This window comes from Eleutherodactylus coqui, chromosome 3 (assembly GCF_035609145.1).
Source record: "Eleutherodactylus coqui strain aEleCoq1 chromosome 3, aEleCoq1.hap1, whole genome shotgun sequence".
NCBI lineage: Eukaryota > Metazoa > Chordata > Amphibia > Anura > Eleutherodactylidae > Eleutherodactylus > Eleutherodactylus coqui.
This window is the reverse complement of record NC_089839.1, coordinates 87,023,846-87,040,280: the sequence shown is the minus strand read 5'-3', so window position 1 is coordinate 87,040,280 and position 16,435 is coordinate 87,023,846. Positions and strand designations below refer to the sequence as shown.

The following is a 16,435-nucleotide window of genomic DNA, read 5'->3' as shown; positions in this document are numbered from 1 at the left end:
GAGGACCCCCATTCAGGATCAGTTAACACATTCGGAAACAGCACTCTCTCTTTTTTCACCAGAATAAGGAAGCCCCAGCAAAACTGGAGCATGCAAAAATTGCTACAAAACTCAGTGTTGCTCCTCTCCACGGAAATCTTTAGTAAAAGGCGAAAGATTTATACGTTCTGAAGAGAAACCAGAGCATAATGGGCAAGGGGTTCCTCAGCTCCTGCCACCACCGCTGCAGTGCTCTCTTAGCCTAGGGAGACCACCCGGAAAAGAGGCAAAATGAGAAATTGTGCACAACCAGCCAGAATCCTTCACTTCTGCAGTATGCAAATAAGGCCCCTGTTCAGGAACTGCTGACAGGATTCTGGCTGGCTTGGGTAATTGTGCACAATCAGCCATGATCACATCTTTCCCAGGATGCTTTGCTTCTGCAACATGCAAATGAGGACCCCCATTCAGGATCAGTTAACACATTCGGAAACAGCACTCTCTCTTTTTTCACCAGAATAAGGAAGCCCCAGCAAAACTGGAGCATGCAAAAATTGCTACAAAACTCAGTGTTGCTCCTCTCCACGGAAATCTTTAGTAAAAGGCAAAAGATTTATACGTTCTGAAGAGAAACCAGAGCATAATGGGCAAGGGGTTCCTCAGCTCCTGCCACCACCGCTGCAGTGCTCTCTTAGCCTAGGGAGACCACCCGGAAAAGAGGCAAAATGAGAAATTGTGCACAACCAGCCAGAATCCTTCACTTCTGCAGTATGCAAATAAGGCCCCTGTTCAGGAACTGTTGACAGGATTCTGGCTGCCTTGGGTAATTGTGCACAATCAGCCAGGATCACATCTTTCCCAGGATGCTTTGCTTCTGCAACATGCAAATGAGGACCCCCATTCAGGATCAGTTAACACATTCGGAAACAGCACTCTCTCTTTTTTCACCAGAATAAGGAAGCCCCAGCAAAACTGGAGCATGCAAAAATTGCTACAAAACTCAGTGTTGCTCCTCTCCACGGAAATCTTTAGTAAAAGGCGAAAGATTTATACGTTCTGAAGAGAAACCAGAGCATAATGGGCAAGGGGTTCCTCAGCTCCTGCCACCACCGCTGCAGTGCTCTCTTAGCCTAGGGAGACCACCCGGAAAAGAGGCAAAATGAGAAATTGTGCACAACCAGCCAGAATCCTTCACTTCTGCAGTATGCAAATAAGGCCCCTGTTCAGGAACTGTTGACAGGATTCTGGCTGCCTTGGGTAATTGTGCACAATCAGCCAGGATCACATCTTTCCCAGGATGCTTTGCTTCTGCAACATGCAAATGAGGACCCCCATTCAGGATCAGTTAACACATTCGGAAACAGCACTCTCTCTTTTTTCACCAGAATAAGGAAGCCCCAGCAAAACTGGAGCATGCAAAAATTGCTACAAAACTCAGTGTTGCTCCTCTCCACGGAAATCTGTAGTAAAAGGCGAAAGATTTATACGTTCTGAAGAGAAACCAGAGCATAATGGGCAAGGGGTTCCTCAGCTCCTGCCACCACCGCTGCAGTGCTCTCTTAGCCTAGGGAGACCACCCGGAAAAGAGGCCAAATGAGAAATTGTGCACAACCAGCCAGAATCCTTCACTTCTGCAGTATGCAAATAAGGCCCCTGTTCAGGAACTGTTGACAGGATTCTGGCTGCCTTGGGTAATTGTGCACAATCAGCCAGGATCACATCTTTCCCAGGATGCTTTGCTTCTGCAACATGCAAATGAGGACCCCCATTCAGGATCAGTTAACACATTCGGAAACAGCACTCTCTTTTTTCACCAGAATAAGGAAGCCCCAGCAAAACTGGAGCATGCAAAAATAGCTACAAAACTCAGTGTTGCTCCTCTCCACGGAAATCTTTAGTAAAAGGCGAAAGATTTATACGTTCTGAAGAGAAACCAGAGCATAATGGGCAAGGGGTTCCTCAGCTCCTGCCACCACCGCTGCAGTGCTCTCTTAGCCTAGGGAGACCACCCGGAAAAGAGGCAAAATGAGAAATTGTGCACAACCAGCCAGAATCCTTCACTTCTGCAGTATGCAAATAAGGCCCCTGTTCAGGAACTGTTGACAGGATTCTGGCTGCCTTGGGTAATTGTGCACAATCAGCCAGGATCACATCTTTCCCAGGATGCTTTGCTTCTGCAACATGCAAATGAGGACCCCCATTCAGGATCAGTTAACACATTCGGAAACAGCACTCTCTCTTTTTTCACCAGAATAAGGAAGCCCCAGCAAAACTGGAGCATGCAAAAATTGCTACAAAACTCAGTGTTGCTCCTCTCCACGGAAATCTTTAGTAAAAGGTGAAAGATTTATACGTTCTGAAGAGAAACCAGAGCATAATGGGCAAGGGGTTCCTCAGCTCCTGCCACCACCGCTGCAGTGCTCTCTTAGCCTAGGGAGACCACCCGGAAAAGAGGCAAAATGAGAAATTGTGCACAACCAGCCAGAATCCTTCACTTCTGCAGTATGCAAATAAGGCCCCTGTTCAGGAACTGTTGACAGGATTCTGGCTGCCTTGGGTAATTGTGCACAATCAGCCAGGATCACATCTTTCCCAGGATGCTTTGCTTCTGCAACATGCAAATGAGGACCCCCATTCAGGATCAGTTAACACATTCGGAAACAGCACTCTCTCTTTTTTCACCAGAATAAGGAAGCCCCAGCAAAACTGGAGCATGCAAAAATTGCTACAAAACTCAGTGTTGCTCCTCTCCACGGAAATCTTTAGTAAAAGGCGAAAGATTTATACGTTCTGAAGAGAAACCAGAGCATAATGGGCAAGGGGTTCCTCAGCTCCTGCCACCACCGCTGCAGTGCTCTCTTAGCCTAGGGAGACCACCCGGAAAAGAGGCAAAATGAGAAATTGTGCACAACCAGCCAGAATCCTTCACTTCTGCAGTATGCAAATAAGGCCCCTGTTCAGGAACTGTTGACAGGATTCTGGCTGCCTTGGGTAATTGTGCACAATCAGCCAGGATCACATCTTTCCCAGGATGCTTTGCTTCTGCAACATGCAAATGAGGACCCCCATTCAGGATCAGTTAACACATTCGGAAACAGCACGCTCTCTTTTTTCACCAGAATAAGGAAGCCCCAGCAAAACTGGAGCATGCAAAAATTGCTACAAAACTCAGTGTTGCTCCTCTCCACGGAAATCTTTAGTAAAAGGCGAAAGATTTATACGTTCTGAAGACAAACCAGAGTATAATGGGCAAGGGGTTCCTCAGCTCCTGCCACCACCGCTGCAGTGCTCTCTTAGCCTGGGGAGACCACCCGGAAAAGAGGCAAAATGAGAAATTGTGCACAACCAGCCAGAATCCTTCACTTCTGCAGTATGCAAATAAGGCCCCTGTTCAGGAACTGTTGACAGGATTCTGGCTGCCTTGGGTAATTGTGCACAATCAGCCAGGATCACATCTTTCCCAGGATGCTTTGCTTCTGCAACATGCAAATGAGGACCCCCATTCAGGATCAGTTAACACATTCGGAAACAGCACGCTCTCTTTTTTCACCAGAATAAGGAAGCCCCAGCAAAACTGGAGCATGCAAAAATTGCTACAAAACTCAGTGTTGCTCCTCTCCACGGAAATCTTTAGTAAAAGGCGAAAGATTTATACGTTCTGAAGAGAAACCAGAGCATAATGGGCAAGGGGTTCCTCAGCTCCTGCCACCACCGCTGCAGTGCTCTCTTAGCCTAGGGAGACCACCCGGAAAAGAGGCAAAATGAGAACTTGTGCACAACCAGCCAGAATCCTTCACTTCTGCAGTATGCAAATAAGGCCCCTGTTCAGGAACTGTTGACAGGATTCTGGCTGCCTTGGGTAATTGTGCACAATCAGCCAGGATCACATCTTTCCCAGGAAGCTTTGCTTCTGCAACATGCAAATGAGGACCCCCATTCAGGATCAGTTAACACATTCGGAAACAGCACTCTCTTTTTTCACCAGAATAAGGAAGCCCCAGCAAAACTGGAGCATTCAAAAATTGCTACAAAACTCAGTGTTGCTCCTCTCCACGGAAATCTTTAGTAAAAGGCGAAAGATTTATACGTTCTGAAGAGAAACCAGAGCACAATGGGCAAGGGGTTCCTCAGCTCCTGCCACCACCGCTGCAGTGCTCTCTTAGCCTAGGGAGACCACCCGGAAAAGAGGCAAAATGAGAAATTGTGCACAACCAGCCAGAATCCTTCACTTCTGCAGTATGCAAATAAGGCCCCTGTTCAGGAACTGTTGACAGGATTCTGGCTGCCTTGGGTAATTGTGCACAATCAGCCAGGATCACATCTTTCCCAGGATGCTTTGCTTCTGCAACATGCAAATGAGGACCCCCATTCAGGATCAGTTAACACATTCGGAAACAGCACTCTCTCTTTTTTCACCAGAATAAGGAAGCCCCAGCAAAACTGGAGCATGCAAAAATTGCTACAAAACTCAGTGTTGCTCCTCTCCACGGAAATCTTTAGTAAAAGGCGAAAGATTTATACGTTCTGAAGAGAAACCAGAGCATAATGGGCAAGGGGTTCCTCAGCTCCTGCCACCACCGCTGCAGTGCTCTCTTAGCCTAGGGAGACCACCCGGAAAAGAGGCAAAATGAGAAATTGTGCACAACCAGCCAGAATCCTTCACTTCTGCAGTATGCAAATAAGGCCCCTGTTCAGGAACTGTTGACAGGATTCTGGCTGCCTTGGGTAATTGTGCACAATCAGCCAGGATCACATCTTTCCCAGGATGCTTTGCTTCTGCAACATGCAAATGAGGACCCCCATTCAGGATCAGTTAACACATTCGGAAACAGCACTCTCTCTTTTTTCACCAGAATAAGGAAGCCCCAGCAAAACTGGAGCATGCAAAAATTGCTACAAAACTCAGTGTTGCTCCTCTCCACGGAAATCTTTAGTAAAAGGCGAAAGATTTATACGTTCTGAAGAGAAACCAGAGCATAATGGGCAAGGGGTTCCTCAGCTCCTGCCACCACCGCTGCAGTGCTCTCTTAGCCTAGGGAGACCACCCGGAAAAGAGGCAAAATGAGAAATTGTGCACAACCAGCCAGAATCCTTCACTTCTGCAGTATGCAAATAAGGCCCCTGTTCAGGAACTGTTGACAGGATTCTGGCTGCCTTGGGTAATTGTGCACAATCAGCCAGGATCACATCTTTCCCAGGATGCTTTGCTTCTGCAACATGCAAATGAGGACCCCCATTCAGGATCAGTTAACACATTCGGAAACAGCACTCTCTCTTTTTTCACCAGAATAAGGAAGCCCCAGCAAAACTGGAGCATGCAAAAATTGCTACAAAACTCAGTGTTGCTCCTCTCCACGGAAATCTTTAGTAAAAGGCGAAAGATTTATACGTTCTGAAGAGAAACCAGAGCATAATGGGCAAGGGGTTCCTCAGCTCCTGCCACCACCGCTGCAGTGCTCTCTTAGCCTAGGGAGACCACCCGGAAAAGAGGCAAAATGAGAAATTGTGCACAACCAGCCAGAATCCTTCACTTCTGCAGTATGCAAATAAGGCCCCTGTTCAGGAACTGTTGACAGGATTCTGGCTGCCTTGGGTAATTGTGCACAATCAGCCAGGATCACATCTTTCCCAGGATGCTTTGCTTCTGCAACATGCAAATGAGGACCCCCATTCAGGATCAGTTAACACATTCGGAAACAGCACGCTCTCTTTTTTCACCAGAATAAGGAAGCCCCAGCAAAACTGGAGCATGCAAAAATTGCTACAAAACTCAGTGTTGCTCCTCTCCACGGAAATCTTTAGTAAAAGGCGAAAGATTTATACGTTCTGAAGAGAAACCAGAGCATAATGGGCAAGGGGTTCCTCAGCTCCTGCCACCACCACTGCAGTGCTCTCTTAGCCTAGGGAGACCACCCGGAAAAGAGGCAAAATGAGAAATTGTGCACAACCAGCCAGAATCCTTCACTTCTGCAGTATGCAAATAAGGCCCCTGTTCAGGAACTGTTGACAGGATTCTGGCTGCCTTGGGTAATTGTGCACAATCAGCCAGGATCACATCTTTCCCAGGATGCTTTGCTTCTGCAACATGCAAATGAGGACCCCCATTCAGGATCAGTTAACACATTCGGAAACAGCACGCTCTCTTTTTTCACCAGAATAAGGAAGCCCCAGCAAAACTAGAGCATGCAAAAATTGCTACAAAACTCAGTGTTGCTCCTCTCCACGGAAATCTTTAGTAAAAGGCGAAAGATTTATACGTTCTGAAGAGAAACCAGAGAAAATGGGCAAGGGGTTCCTCAGCTCCTGCCACCACCGCTGCAGTGCTCTCTTAGCCTAGGGAGACCACCCGGAAAAGAGGCAAAATGAGAAATTGTGCACAACCAGCCAGAATCCTTCACTTCTGCAGTATGCAAATAAGGCCCCTGTTCAGGAACTGTTGACAGGATTCTGGCTGCCTTGGGTAATTGTGCACAATCAGCCAGGATCACATCTTTCCCAGGATGCTTTGCTTCTGCAACATGCAAATGAGGACCCCCGTTCAGGATCAGTTAACACATTCGGAAACAGCACGCTCTCTTTTTTCACCAGAATAAGGAAGCCCCAGCAAAACTGGAGCATGCAAAAATAGCTACAAAACTCAGTGTTGCTCCTCTCCACGGAAATCTTTAGTAAAAGGCGAAAGATTTATACGTTCTGAAGAGAAACCAGAGCATAATGGGCAAGGGGTTCCTCAGCTCCTGCCACCACCGCTGCAGTGCTCTCTTAGCCTAGGGAGACCACCCGGAAAAGAGGCAAAATGAGAAATTGTGCACAACCAGCCAGAATCCTTCACTTCTGCAGTATGCAAATAAGGCCCCTGTTCAGGAACTGTTGACAGGATTCTGGCTGCCTTGGGTAATTGTGCACAATCAGCCAGGATCACATCTTTCCCAGGATGCTTTGCTTCTGCAACATGCAAATGAGGACCCCCATTCAGGATCAGTTAACACATTCGGAAACAGCACTCTCTCTTTTTTCACCAGAATAAGGAAGCCCCAGCAAAACTGGAGCATGCAAAAATTGCTACAAAACTCAGTGTTGCTCCTCTCCACGGAAATCTTTAGTAAAAGGCGAAAGATTTATACGTTCTGAAGAGAAACCAGAGCATAATGGGCAAGGGGTTCCTCAGCTCCTGCCACCACCGCTGCAGTGCTCTCTTAGCCTAGGGAGACCACCCGGAAAAGAGGCAAAATGAGAAATTGTGCACAACCAGCCAGAATCCTTCACTTCTGCAGTATGCAAATAAGGCCCCTGTTCAGGAACTGTTGACAGGATTCTGGCTGCCTTGGGTAATTGTGCACAATCAGCCAGGATCACATCTTTCCCAGGATGCTTTGCTTCTGCAACATGCAAATGAGGACCCCCATTCAGGATCAGTTAACACATTCGGAAACAGCACTCTCTCTTTTTTCACCAGAATAAGGAAGCCCCAGCAAAACTGGAGCATGCAAAAATTGCTACAAAACTCAGTGTTGCTCCTCTCCACGGAAATCTTTAGTAAAAGGCGAAAGATTTATACGTTCTGAAGAGAAACCAGAGCATAATGGGCAAGGGGTTCCTCAGCTCCTGCCACCACCGCTGCAGTGCTCTCTTAGCCTAGGGAGACCACCCGGAAAAGAGGCAAAATGAGAAATTGTGCACAACCAGCCAGAATCCTTCACTTCTGCAGTATGCAAATAAGGCCCCTGTTCAGGAACTGTTGACAGGATTCTGGCTGCCTTGGGTAATTGTGCACAATCAGCCAGGATCACATCTTTCCAGGATGCTTTGCTTCTGCAACATGCAAATGAGGACCCCCATTCAGGATCAGTTAACACATTCGGAAACAGCACTCTCTCTTTTTTCACCAGAATAAGGAAGCCCCAGCAAAACTGGAGCATGCAAAAATTGCTACAAAACTCAGTGTTGCTCCTCTCCACGGAAATCTTTAGTAAAAGGCGAAAGATTTATACGTTCTGAAGAGAAACCAGAGCATAATGGGCAAGGGGTTCCTCAGCTCCTGCCACCACCGCTGCAGTGCTCTCTTAGCCTAGGGAGACCACCCGGAAAAGAGGCAAAATGAGAAATTGTGCACAACCAGCCAGAATCCTTCACTTCTGCAGTATGCAAATAAGGCCCCTGTTCAGGAACTGTTGACAGGATTCTGGCTGCCTTGGGTAATTGTGCACAATCAGCCAGGATCACATCTTTCCCAGGATGCTTTGCTTCTGCAACATGCAAATGAGGACCCCCATTCAGGATCAGTTAACACATTCGGAAACAGCACGCTCTCTTTTTTCACCAGAATAAGGAAGCCCCAGCAAAACTGGAGCATGCAAAAATTGCTACAAAACTCAGTGTTGCTCCTCTCCACGGAAATCTTTAGTAAAAGGCGAAAGATTTATACGTTCTGAAGAGAAACCAGAGCATAATGGGCAAGGGGTTCCTCAGCTCCTGCCACCACCACTGCAGTGCTCTCTTAGCCTAGGGAGACCACCCGGAAAAGAGGCAAAATGAGAAATTGTGCACAACCAGCCAGAATCCTTCACTTCTGCAGTATGCAAATAAGGCCCCTGTTCAGGAACTGTTGACAGGATTCTGGCTGCCTTGGGTAATTGTGCACAATCAGCCAGGATCACATCTTTCCCAGGATGCTTTGCTTCTGCAACATGCAAATGAGGACCCCCATTCAGGATCAGTTAACACATTCGGAAACAGCACGCTCTCTTTTTTCACCAGAATAAGGAAGCCCCAGCAAAACTAGAGCATGCAAAAATTGCTACAAAACTCAGTGTTGCTCCTCTCCACGGAAATCTTTAGTAAAAGGCGAAAGATTTATACGTTCTGAAGAGAAACCAGAGAAAATGGGCAAGGGGTTCCTCAGCTCCTGCCACCACCGCTGCAGTGCTCTCTTAGCCTAGGGAGACCACCCGGAAAAGAGGCAAAATGAGAAATTGTGCACAACCAGCCAGAATCCTTCACTTCTGCAGTATGCAAATAAGGCCCCTGTTCAGGAACTGTTGACAGGATTCTGGCTGCCTTGGGTAATTGTGCACAATCAGCCAGGATCACATCTTTCCCAGGATGCTTTGCTTCTGCAACATGCAAATGAGGACCCCCATTCAGGATCAGTTAACACATTCGGAAACAGCACTCTCTCTTTTTTCACCAGAATAAGGAAGCCCCAGCAAAACTGGAGCATGCAAAAATTGCTACAAAACTCAGTGTTGCTCCTCTCCACGGAAATCTTTAGTAAAAGGCGAAAGATTTATACGTTCTGAAGACAAACCAGAGCATAATGGGCAAGGGGTTCCTGCCACCACCGCTGCAGTGCTCTCTTAGCCTAGGGAGACCACCCGGAAAAGAGGCAAAATGAGAAATTGTGCACAACCAGCCAGAATCCTTCACTTCTGCAGTATGCAAATAAGGCCCCTGTTCAGGAACTGTTGACAGGATTCTGGCTGCCTTGGGTAATTGTGCACAATCAGCCAGGATCACATCTTTCCCAGGATGCTTTGCTTCTGCTACATGCAAATGAGGACCCCCATTCAGGATCAGTTAACACATTCGGAAACAGCACGCTCTCTTTTTTCACCAGAATAAGGAAGCCCCAGCAAAACTGGAGCATGCAAAAATTGCTACAAAACTCAGTGTTGCTCCTCTCCACGGAAATCTTTAGTAAAAGGCGAAAGATTTATACGTTCTGAAGAGAAACCAGAGCATAATGGGCAAGGGGTTCCTCAGCTCCTGCCACCACCGCTGCAGTGCTCTCTTAGCCTAGGGAGACCACCCGGAAAAGAGGCAAAATGAGAAATTGTGCACAACCAGCCAGAATCCTTCACTTCTGCAGTATGCAAATAAGGCCCCTGTTCAGGAACTGTTGACAGGATTCTGGCTGCCTTGGGTAATTGTGCACAATCAGCCAGGATCACATCTTTCCCAGGATGCTTTGCTTCTGCTACATGCAAATGAGGACCCCCATTCAGGATCAGTTAACACATTCAGAAACAGCACGCTCTCTTTTTTCACCAGAATAAGGAAGCCCCAGCAAAACTGGAGCATGCAAAAATTGCTACAAAACTCAGTGTTGCTCCTCTCCACGGAAATCTTTAGTAAAAGGCGAAAGATTTATACGTTCTGAAGAGAAACCAGAGCATAATGGGCAAGGGGTTCCTCAGCTCCTGCCACCACCGCTGCAGTGCTCTCTTAGCCTAGGGAGACCACCCGGAAAAGAGGCAAAATGAGAAATTGTGCACAACCAGCCAGAATCCTTCACTTCTGCAGTATGCAAATAAGGCCCCTGTTCAGGAACTGTTGACAGGATTCTGGCTGCCTTGGGTAATTGTGCACAATCAGCCAGGATCACATCTTTCCCAGGATGCTTTGCTTCTGCAACATGCAAATGAGGACCCCCATTCAGGATCAGTTAACACATTCGGAAACAGCACTCTCTCTTTTTTCACCAGAATAAGGAAGCCCCAGCAAAACTGGAGCATGCAAAAATTGCTACAAAACTCAGTGTTGCTCCTCTCCACGGAAATCTTTAGTAAAAGGCGAAAGATTTATACATTCTGAAGAGAAACCAGAGCATAATGGGCAAGGGGTTCCTCAGCTCCTGCCACCACCGCTGCAGTGCTCTCTTAGCCTAGGGAGACCACCCGGAAAAGAGGCAAAATGAGAAATTGTGCACAACCAGCCAGAATCCTTCACTTCTGCAGTATGCAAATAAGGCCCCTGTTCAGGAACTGTTGACAGGATTCTGGCTGCCTTGGGTAATTGTGCACAATCAGCCAGGATCACATCTTTCCCAGGATGCTTTGCTTCTGCAACATGCAAATGAGGACCCCCATTCAGGATCAGTTAACACATTCGGAAACAGCACTCTCTCTTTTTTCACCAGAATAAGGAAGCCCCAGCAAAACTGGAGCATGCAAAAATTGCTACAAAACTCAGTGTTGCTCCTCTCCACGGAAATCTTTAGTAAAAGGCGAAAGATTTATACGTTCTGAAGAGAAACCAGAGCATAATGGGCAAGGGGTTCCTCAGCTCCTGCCACCACCGCTGCAGTGCTCTCTTAGCCTAGGGAGACCACCCGGAAAAGAGGCAAAATGAGAAATTGTGCACAACCAGCCAGAATCCTTCACTTCTGCAGTATGCAAATAAGGCCCCTGTTCAGGAACTGCTGACAGGATTCTGGCTGGCTTGGGTAATTGTGCACAATCAGCCATGATCACATCTTTCCCAGGATGCTTTGCTTCTGCAACATGCAAATGAGGACCCCCATTCAGGATCAGTTAACACATTCGGAAACAGCACTCTCTCTTTTTTCACCAGAATAAGGAAGCCCCAGCAAAACTGGAGCATGCAAAAATTGCTACAAAACTCAGTGTTGCTCCTCTCCACGGAAATCTTTAGTAAAAGGCAAAAGATTTATACGTTCTGAAGAGAAACCAGAGCATAATGGGCAAGGGGTTCCTCAGCTCCTGCCACCACCGCTGCAGTGCTCTCTTAGCCTAGGGAGACCACCCGGAAAAGAGGCAAAATGAGAAATTGTGCACAACCAGCCAGAATCCTTCACTTCTGCAGTATGCAAATAAGGCCCCTGTTCAGGAACTGTTGACAGGATTCTGGCTGCCTTGGGTAATTGTGCACAATCAGCCAGGATCACATCTTTCCCAGGATGCTTTGCTTCTGCAACATGCAAATGAGGACCCCCATTCAGGATCAGTTAACACATTCGGAAACAGCACTCTCTCTTTTTTCACCAGAATAAGGAAGCCCCAGCAAAACTGGAGCATGCAAAAATTGCTACAAAACTCAGTGTTGCTCCTCTCCACGGAAATCTTTAGTAAAAGGCGAAAGATTTATACGTTCTGAAGAGAAACCAGAGCATAATGGGCAAGGGGTTCCTCAGCTCCTGCCACCACCGCTGCAGTGCTCTCTTAGCCTAGGGAGACCACCCGGAAAAGAGGCAAAATGAGAAATTGTGCACAACCAGCCAGAATCCTTCACTTCTGCAGTATGCAAATAAGGCCCCTGTTCAGGAACTGTTGACAGGATTCTGGCTGCCTTGGGTAATTGTGCACAATCAGCCAGGATGCTTTGCTTCTGCAACATGCAAATGAGGACCCCCATTCAGGATCAGTTAACACATTCGGAAACAGCACTCTCTCTTTTTTCACCAGAATAAGGAAGCCCCAGCAAAACTGGAGCATGCAAAAATTGCTACAAAACTCAGTGTTGCTCCTCTCCACGGAAATCTTTAGTAAAAGGCGAAAGATTTATACGTTCTGAAGACAAACCAGAGCATAATGGGCAAGGGGTTCCTCAGCTCCTGCCACCACCGCTGCAGTGCTCTCTTAGCCTAGGGAGACCACCCGGAAAAGAGGCAAAATGAGAAATTGTGCACAACCAGCCAGAATCCTTCACTTCTGCAGTATGCAAATAAGGCCCCTGTTCAGGAACTGTTGACAGGATTCTGGCTGCCTTGGGTAATTGTGCACAATCAGCCAGGATCACATCTTTCCCAGGAAGCTTTGCTTCTGCAACATGCAAATGAGGACCCCCATTCAGGATCAGTTAACACATTCGGAAACAGCACTCTCTTTTTTCACCAGAATAAGGAAGCCCCAGCAAAACTGGAGCATTCAAAAATTGCTACAAAACTCAGTGTTGCTCCTCTCCACGGAAATCTTTAGTAAAAGGCGAAAGATTTATACGTTCTGAAGAGAAACCAGAGCATAATGGGCAAGGGGTTCCTCAGCTCCTGCCACCACCGCTGCAGTGCTCTCTTAGCCTAGGGAGACCACCCGGAAAAGAGGCAAAATGAGAAATTGTGCACAACCAGCCAGAATCCTTCACTTCTGCAGTATGCAAATAAGGCCCCTGTTCAGGAACTGTTGACAGGATTCTGGCTGCCTTGGGTAATTGTGCACAATCAGCCAGGATCACATCTTTCCCAGGATGCTTTGCTTCTGCAACATGCAAATGAGGACCCCCATTCAGGATCAGTTAACACATTCGGAAACAGCACTCTCTCTTTTTTCACCAGAATAAGGAAGCCCCAGCAAAACTGGAGCATGCAAAAATTGCTACAAAACTCAGTGTTGCTCCTCTCCACGGAAATCTTTAGTAAAAGGCGAAAGATTTATACGTTCTGAAGAGAAACCAGAGCATAATGGGCAAGGGGTTCCTCAGCTCCTGCCACCACCGCTGCAGTGCTCTCTTAGCCTAGGGAGACCACCCGGAAAAGAGGCAAAATGAGAAATTGTGCACAACCAGCCAGAATCCTTCACTTCTGCAGTATGCAAATAAGGCCCCTGTTCAGGAACTGTTGACAGGATTCTGGCTGCCTTGGGTAATTGTGCACAATCAGCCAGGATCACATCTTTCCCAGGATGCTTTGCTTCTGCAACATGCAAATGAGGACCCCCATTCAGGATCAGTTAACACATTCGGAAACAGCACTCTCTCTTTTTTCACCAGAATAAGGAAGCCCCAGCAAAACTGGAGCATGCAAAAATTGCTACAAAACTCAGTGTTGCTCCTCTCCACGGAAATCTGTAGTAAAAGGCGAAAGATTTATACGTTCTGAAGAGAAACCAGAGCATAATGGGCAAGGGGTTCCTCAGCTCCTGCCACCACCGCTGCAGTGCTCTCTTAGCCTAGGGAGACCACCCGGAAAAGAGGCCAAATGAGAAATTGTGCACAACCAGCCAGAATCCTTCACTTCTGCAGTATGCAAATAAGGCCCCTGTTCAGGAACTGTTGACAGGATTCTGGCTGCCTTGGGTAATTGTGCACAATCAGCCAGGATCACATCTTTCCCAGGATGCTTTGCTTCTGCAACATGCAAATGAGGACCCCCATTCAGGATCAGTTAACACATTCGGAAACAGCACTCTCTTTTTTCACCAGAATAAGGAAGCCCCAGCAAAACTGGAGCATGCAAAAATAGCTACAAAACTCAGTGTTGCTCCTCTCCACGGAAATCTTTAGTAAAAGGCGAAAGATTTATACGTTCTGAAGAGAAACCAGAGCATAATGGGCAAGGGGTTCCTCAGCTCCTGCCACCACCGCTGCAGTGCTCTCTTAGCCTAGGGAGACCACCCGGAAAAGAGGCAAAATGAGAAATTGTGCACAACCAGCCAGAATCCTTCACTTCTGCAGTATGCAAATAAGGCCCCTGTTCAGGAACTGTTGACAGGATTCTGGCTGCCTTGGGTAATTGTGCACAATCAGCCAGGATCACATCTTTCCCAGGATGCTTTGCTTCTGCAACATGCAAATGAGGACCCCCATTCAGGATCAGTTAACACATTCGGAAACAGCACTCTCTCTTTTTTCACCAGAATAAGGAAGCCCCAGCAAAACTGGAGCATGCAAAAATTGCTACAAAACTCAGTGTTGCTCCTCTCCACGGAAATCTTTAGTAAAAGGTGAAAGATTTATACGTTCTGAAGAGAAACCAGAGCATAATGGGCAAGGGGTTCCTCAGCTCCTGCCACCACCGCTGCAGTGCTCTCTTAGCCTAGGGAGACCACCCGGAAAAGAGGCAAAATGAGAAATTGTGCACAACCAGCCAGAATCCTTCACTTCTGCAGTATGCAAATAAGGCCCCTGTTCAGGAACTGTTGACAGGATTCTGGCTGCCTTGGGTAATTGTGCACAATCAGCCAGGATCACATCTTTCCCAGGATGCTTTGCTTCTGCAACATGCAAATGAGGACCCCCATTCAGGATCAGTTAACACATTCGGAAACAGCACTCTCTCTTTTTTCACCAGAATAAGGAAGCCCCAGCAAAACTGGAGCATGCAAAAATTGCTACAAAACTCAGTGTTGCTCCTCTCCACGGAAATCTTTAGTAAAAGGCGAAAGATTTATACGTTCTGAAGAGAAACCAGAGCATAATGGGCAAGGGGTTCCTCAGCTCCTGCCACCACCGCTGCAGTGCTCTCTTAGCCTAGGGAGACCACCCGGAAAAGAGGCAAAATGAGAAATTGTGCACAACCAGCCAGAATCCTTCACTTCTGCAGTATGCAAATAAGGCCCCTGTTCAGGAACTGTTGACAGGATTCTGGCTGCCTTGGGTAATTGTGCACAATCAGCCAGGATCACATCTTTCCCAGGATGCTTTGCTTCTGCAACATGCAAATGAGGACCCCCATTCAGGATCAGTTAACACATTCGGAAACAGCACGCTCTCTTTTTTCACCAGAATAAGGAAGCCCCAGCAAAACTGGAGCATGCAAAAATTGCTACAAAACTCAGTGTTGCTCCTCTCCACGGAAATCTTTAGTAAAAGGCGAAAGATTTATACGTTCTGAAGACAAACCAGAGTATAATGGGCAAGGGGTTCCTCAGCTCCTGCCACCACCGCTGCAGTGCTCTCTTAGCCTGGGGAGACCACCCGGAAAAGAGGCAAAATGAGAAATTGTGCACAACCAGCCAGAATCCTTCACTTCTGCAGTATGCAAATAAGGCCCCTGTTCAGGAACTGTTGACAGGATTCTGGCTGCCTTGGGTAATTGTGCACAATCAGCCAGGATCACATCTTTCCCAGGATGCTTTGCTTCTGCAACATGCAAATGAGGACCCCCATTCAGGATCAGTTAACACATTCGGAAACAGCACGCTCTCTTTTTTCACCAGAATAAGGAAGCCCCAGCAAAACTGGAGCATGCAAAAATTGCTACAAAACTCAGTGTTGCTCCTCTCCACGGAAATCTTTAGTAAAAGGCGAAAGATTTATACGTTCTGAAGAGAAACCAGAGCATAATGGGCAAGGGGTTCCTCAGCTCCTGCCACCACCGCTGCAGTGCTCTCTTAGCCTAGGGAGACCACCCGGAAAAGAGGCAAAATGAGAACTTGTGCACAACCAGCCAGAATCCTTCACTTCTGCAGTATGCAAATAAGGCCCCTGTTCAGGAACTGTTGACAGGATTCTGGCTGCCTTGGGTAATTGTGCACAATCAGCCAGGATCACATCTTTCCCAGGAAGCTTTGCTTCTGCAACATGCAAATGAGGACCCCCATTCAGGATCAGTTAACACATTCGGAAACAGCACTCTCTTTTTTCACCAGAATAAGGAAGCCCCAGCAAAACTGGAGCATTCAAAAATTGCTACAAAACTCAGTGTTGCTCCTCTCCACGGAAATCTTTAGTAAAAGGCGAAAGATTTATACGTTCTGAAGAGAAACCAGAGCACAATGGGCAAGGGGTTCCTCAGCTCCTGCCACCACCGCTGCAGTGCTCTCTTAGCCTAGGGAGACCACCCGGAAAAGAGGCAAAATGAGAAATTGTGCACAACCAGCCAGAATCCTTCACTTCTGCAGTATGCAAATAAGGCCCCTGTTCAGGAACTGTTGACAGGATTCTGGCTGCCTTGGGTAATTGTGCACAATCAGCCAGGATCACATCTTTCCCAGGATGCTTT

The 16,435-nt window shown here is 47.3% G+C and overlaps 38 non-coding genes across 38 annotated transcripts; all 38 read right to left on the bottom strand.

The window, feature by feature from the left end:
- Positions 1-70: 70 nt before the first annotated feature.
- Positions 71-187, bottom strand: LOC136622741 (U5 spliceosomal RNA). Its single transcript, XR_010791928.1, has one exon. It is a non-coding gene; the product is annotated as a U5 spliceosomal RNA (small nuclear RNA).
- Positions 188-504: 317 nt separating this feature from the next.
- Positions 505-621, bottom strand: LOC136622210 (U5 spliceosomal RNA). The gene has a single exon (XR_010791434.1). It is a non-coding gene; the product is annotated as a U5 spliceosomal RNA (small nuclear RNA).
- A 317-nt stretch (positions 622-938) lies between these two features.
- Positions 939-1,055, bottom strand: LOC136622740 (U5 spliceosomal RNA). The gene has a single exon (XR_010791927.1). It is a non-coding gene; the product is annotated as a U5 spliceosomal RNA (small nuclear RNA).
- A 317-nt stretch (positions 1,056-1,372) lies between these two features.
- On the bottom strand, positions 1,373-1,489 carry LOC136622605 (U5 spliceosomal RNA). Its single transcript, XR_010791813.1, has one exon. It is a non-coding gene; the product is annotated as a U5 spliceosomal RNA (small nuclear RNA).
- Positions 1,490-1,804: 315 nt separating this feature from the next.
- On the bottom strand, positions 1,805-1,921 carry LOC136622386 (U5 spliceosomal RNA). The gene has a single exon (XR_010791604.1). It is a non-coding gene; the product is annotated as a U5 spliceosomal RNA (small nuclear RNA).
- A 317-nt stretch (positions 1,922-2,238) lies between these two features.
- On the bottom strand, positions 2,239-2,355 carry LOC136622491 (U5 spliceosomal RNA). Its single transcript, XR_010791705.1, has one exon. It is a non-coding gene; the product is annotated as a U5 spliceosomal RNA (small nuclear RNA).
- A 317-nt stretch (positions 2,356-2,672) lies between these two features.
- LOC136622739 (U5 spliceosomal RNA) lies at positions 2,673-2,789 on the bottom strand. The gene has a single exon (XR_010791926.1). It is a non-coding gene; the product is annotated as a U5 spliceosomal RNA (small nuclear RNA).
- A 317-nt stretch (positions 2,790-3,106) lies between these two features.
- Positions 3,107-3,223, bottom strand: LOC136622463 (U5 spliceosomal RNA). The gene has a single exon (XR_010791678.1). It is a non-coding gene; the product is annotated as a U5 spliceosomal RNA (small nuclear RNA).
- Positions 3,224-3,540: 317 nt separating this feature from the next.
- On the bottom strand, positions 3,541-3,657 carry LOC136622738 (U5 spliceosomal RNA). The gene has a single exon (XR_010791925.1). It is a non-coding gene; the product is annotated as a U5 spliceosomal RNA (small nuclear RNA).
- A 315-nt stretch (positions 3,658-3,972) lies between these two features.
- LOC136622232 (U5 spliceosomal RNA) lies at positions 3,973-4,089 on the bottom strand. The gene has a single exon (XR_010791456.1). It is a non-coding gene; the product is annotated as a U5 spliceosomal RNA (small nuclear RNA).
- A 317-nt stretch (positions 4,090-4,406) lies between these two features.
- Positions 4,407-4,523, bottom strand: LOC136622737 (U5 spliceosomal RNA). Its single transcript, XR_010791924.1, has one exon. It is a non-coding gene; the product is annotated as a U5 spliceosomal RNA (small nuclear RNA).
- A 317-nt stretch (positions 4,524-4,840) lies between these two features.
- LOC136622736 (U5 spliceosomal RNA) lies at positions 4,841-4,957 on the bottom strand. The gene has a single exon (XR_010791923.1). It is a non-coding gene; the product is annotated as a U5 spliceosomal RNA (small nuclear RNA).
- A 317-nt stretch (positions 4,958-5,274) lies between these two features.
- On the bottom strand, positions 5,275-5,391 carry LOC136622735 (U5 spliceosomal RNA). The gene has a single exon (XR_010791922.1). It is a non-coding gene; the product is annotated as a U5 spliceosomal RNA (small nuclear RNA).
- A 317-nt stretch (positions 5,392-5,708) lies between these two features.
- On the bottom strand, positions 5,709-5,825 carry LOC136622734 (U5 spliceosomal RNA). Its single transcript, XR_010791921.1, has one exon. It is a non-coding gene; the product is annotated as a U5 spliceosomal RNA (small nuclear RNA).
- Positions 5,826-6,142: 317 nt separating this feature from the next.
- Positions 6,143-6,259, bottom strand: LOC136622348 (U5 spliceosomal RNA). Its single transcript, XR_010791567.1, has one exon. It is a non-coding gene; the product is annotated as a U5 spliceosomal RNA (small nuclear RNA).
- A 316-nt stretch (positions 6,260-6,575) lies between these two features.
- On the bottom strand, positions 6,576-6,692 carry LOC136622385 (U5 spliceosomal RNA). Its single transcript, XR_010791603.1, has one exon. It is a non-coding gene; the product is annotated as a U5 spliceosomal RNA (small nuclear RNA).
- A 317-nt stretch (positions 6,693-7,009) lies between these two features.
- On the bottom strand, positions 7,010-7,126 carry LOC136622733 (U5 spliceosomal RNA). The gene has a single exon (XR_010791920.1). It is a non-coding gene; the product is annotated as a U5 spliceosomal RNA (small nuclear RNA).
- Positions 7,127-7,443: 317 nt separating this feature from the next.
- LOC136622732 (U5 spliceosomal RNA) lies at positions 7,444-7,560 on the bottom strand. Its single transcript, XR_010791919.1, has one exon. It is a non-coding gene; the product is annotated as a U5 spliceosomal RNA (small nuclear RNA).
- A 316-nt stretch (positions 7,561-7,876) lies between these two features.
- On the bottom strand, positions 7,877-7,993 carry LOC136622730 (U5 spliceosomal RNA). Its single transcript, XR_010791918.1, has one exon. It is a non-coding gene; the product is annotated as a U5 spliceosomal RNA (small nuclear RNA).
- A 317-nt stretch (positions 7,994-8,310) lies between these two features.
- LOC136622729 (U5 spliceosomal RNA) lies at positions 8,311-8,427 on the bottom strand. Its single transcript, XR_010791917.1, has one exon. It is a non-coding gene; the product is annotated as a U5 spliceosomal RNA (small nuclear RNA).
- A 317-nt stretch (positions 8,428-8,744) lies between these two features.
- On the bottom strand, positions 8,745-8,861 carry LOC136622347 (U5 spliceosomal RNA). The gene has a single exon (XR_010791566.1). It is a non-coding gene; the product is annotated as a U5 spliceosomal RNA (small nuclear RNA).
- A 316-nt stretch (positions 8,862-9,177) lies between these two features.
- Positions 9,178-9,294, bottom strand: LOC136622517 (U5 spliceosomal RNA). The gene has a single exon (XR_010791730.1). It is a non-coding gene; the product is annotated as a U5 spliceosomal RNA (small nuclear RNA).
- Positions 9,295-9,603: 309 nt separating this feature from the next.
- Positions 9,604-9,720, bottom strand: LOC136622728 (U5 spliceosomal RNA). The gene has a single exon (XR_010791916.1). It is a non-coding gene; the product is annotated as a U5 spliceosomal RNA (small nuclear RNA).
- Positions 9,721-10,037: 317 nt separating this feature from the next.
- On the bottom strand, positions 10,038-10,154 carry LOC136622727 (U5 spliceosomal RNA). Its single transcript, XR_010791915.1, has one exon. It is a non-coding gene; the product is annotated as a U5 spliceosomal RNA (small nuclear RNA).
- Positions 10,155-10,471: 317 nt separating this feature from the next.
- On the bottom strand, positions 10,472-10,588 carry LOC136622310 (U5 spliceosomal RNA). Its single transcript, XR_010791531.1, has one exon. It is a non-coding gene; the product is annotated as a U5 spliceosomal RNA (small nuclear RNA).
- Positions 10,589-10,905: 317 nt separating this feature from the next.
- Positions 10,906-11,022, bottom strand: LOC136622726 (U5 spliceosomal RNA). The gene has a single exon (XR_010791914.1). It is a non-coding gene; the product is annotated as a U5 spliceosomal RNA (small nuclear RNA).
- A 317-nt stretch (positions 11,023-11,339) lies between these two features.
- LOC136622209 (U5 spliceosomal RNA) lies at positions 11,340-11,456 on the bottom strand. The gene has a single exon (XR_010791433.1). It is a non-coding gene; the product is annotated as a U5 spliceosomal RNA (small nuclear RNA).
- A 317-nt stretch (positions 11,457-11,773) lies between these two features.
- On the bottom strand, positions 11,774-11,890 carry LOC136622725 (U5 spliceosomal RNA). Its single transcript, XR_010791913.1, has one exon. It is a non-coding gene; the product is annotated as a U5 spliceosomal RNA (small nuclear RNA).
- A 300-nt stretch (positions 11,891-12,190) lies between these two features.
- Positions 12,191-12,307, bottom strand: LOC136622515 (U5 spliceosomal RNA). The gene has a single exon (XR_010791728.1). It is a non-coding gene; the product is annotated as a U5 spliceosomal RNA (small nuclear RNA).
- Positions 12,308-12,622: 315 nt separating this feature from the next.
- On the bottom strand, positions 12,623-12,739 carry LOC136623052 (U5 spliceosomal RNA). The gene has a single exon (XR_010792224.1). It is a non-coding gene; the product is annotated as a U5 spliceosomal RNA (small nuclear RNA).
- Positions 12,740-13,056: 317 nt separating this feature from the next.
- On the bottom strand, positions 13,057-13,173 carry LOC136622724 (U5 spliceosomal RNA). Its single transcript, XR_010791912.1, has one exon. It is a non-coding gene; the product is annotated as a U5 spliceosomal RNA (small nuclear RNA).
- A 317-nt stretch (positions 13,174-13,490) lies between these two features.
- LOC136622604 (U5 spliceosomal RNA) lies at positions 13,491-13,607 on the bottom strand. The gene has a single exon (XR_010791812.1). It is a non-coding gene; the product is annotated as a U5 spliceosomal RNA (small nuclear RNA).
- Positions 13,608-13,922: 315 nt separating this feature from the next.
- On the bottom strand, positions 13,923-14,039 carry LOC136622384 (U5 spliceosomal RNA). The gene has a single exon (XR_010791602.1). It is a non-coding gene; the product is annotated as a U5 spliceosomal RNA (small nuclear RNA).
- A 317-nt stretch (positions 14,040-14,356) lies between these two features.
- LOC136622490 (U5 spliceosomal RNA) lies at positions 14,357-14,473 on the bottom strand. Its single transcript, XR_010791704.1, has one exon. It is a non-coding gene; the product is annotated as a U5 spliceosomal RNA (small nuclear RNA).
- A 317-nt stretch (positions 14,474-14,790) lies between these two features.
- Positions 14,791-14,907, bottom strand: LOC136622723 (U5 spliceosomal RNA). Its single transcript, XR_010791911.1, has one exon. It is a non-coding gene; the product is annotated as a U5 spliceosomal RNA (small nuclear RNA).
- Positions 14,908-15,224: 317 nt separating this feature from the next.
- On the bottom strand, positions 15,225-15,341 carry LOC136622462 (U5 spliceosomal RNA). The gene has a single exon (XR_010791677.1). It is a non-coding gene; the product is annotated as a U5 spliceosomal RNA (small nuclear RNA).
- Positions 15,342-15,658: 317 nt separating this feature from the next.
- Positions 15,659-15,775, bottom strand: LOC136622722 (U5 spliceosomal RNA). The gene has a single exon (XR_010791910.1). It is a non-coding gene; the product is annotated as a U5 spliceosomal RNA (small nuclear RNA).
- Positions 15,776-16,090: 315 nt separating this feature from the next.
- LOC136622231 (U5 spliceosomal RNA) lies at positions 16,091-16,207 on the bottom strand. The gene has a single exon (XR_010791455.1). It is a non-coding gene; the product is annotated as a U5 spliceosomal RNA (small nuclear RNA).
- Positions 16,208-16,435: the final 228 nt, after the last annotated feature.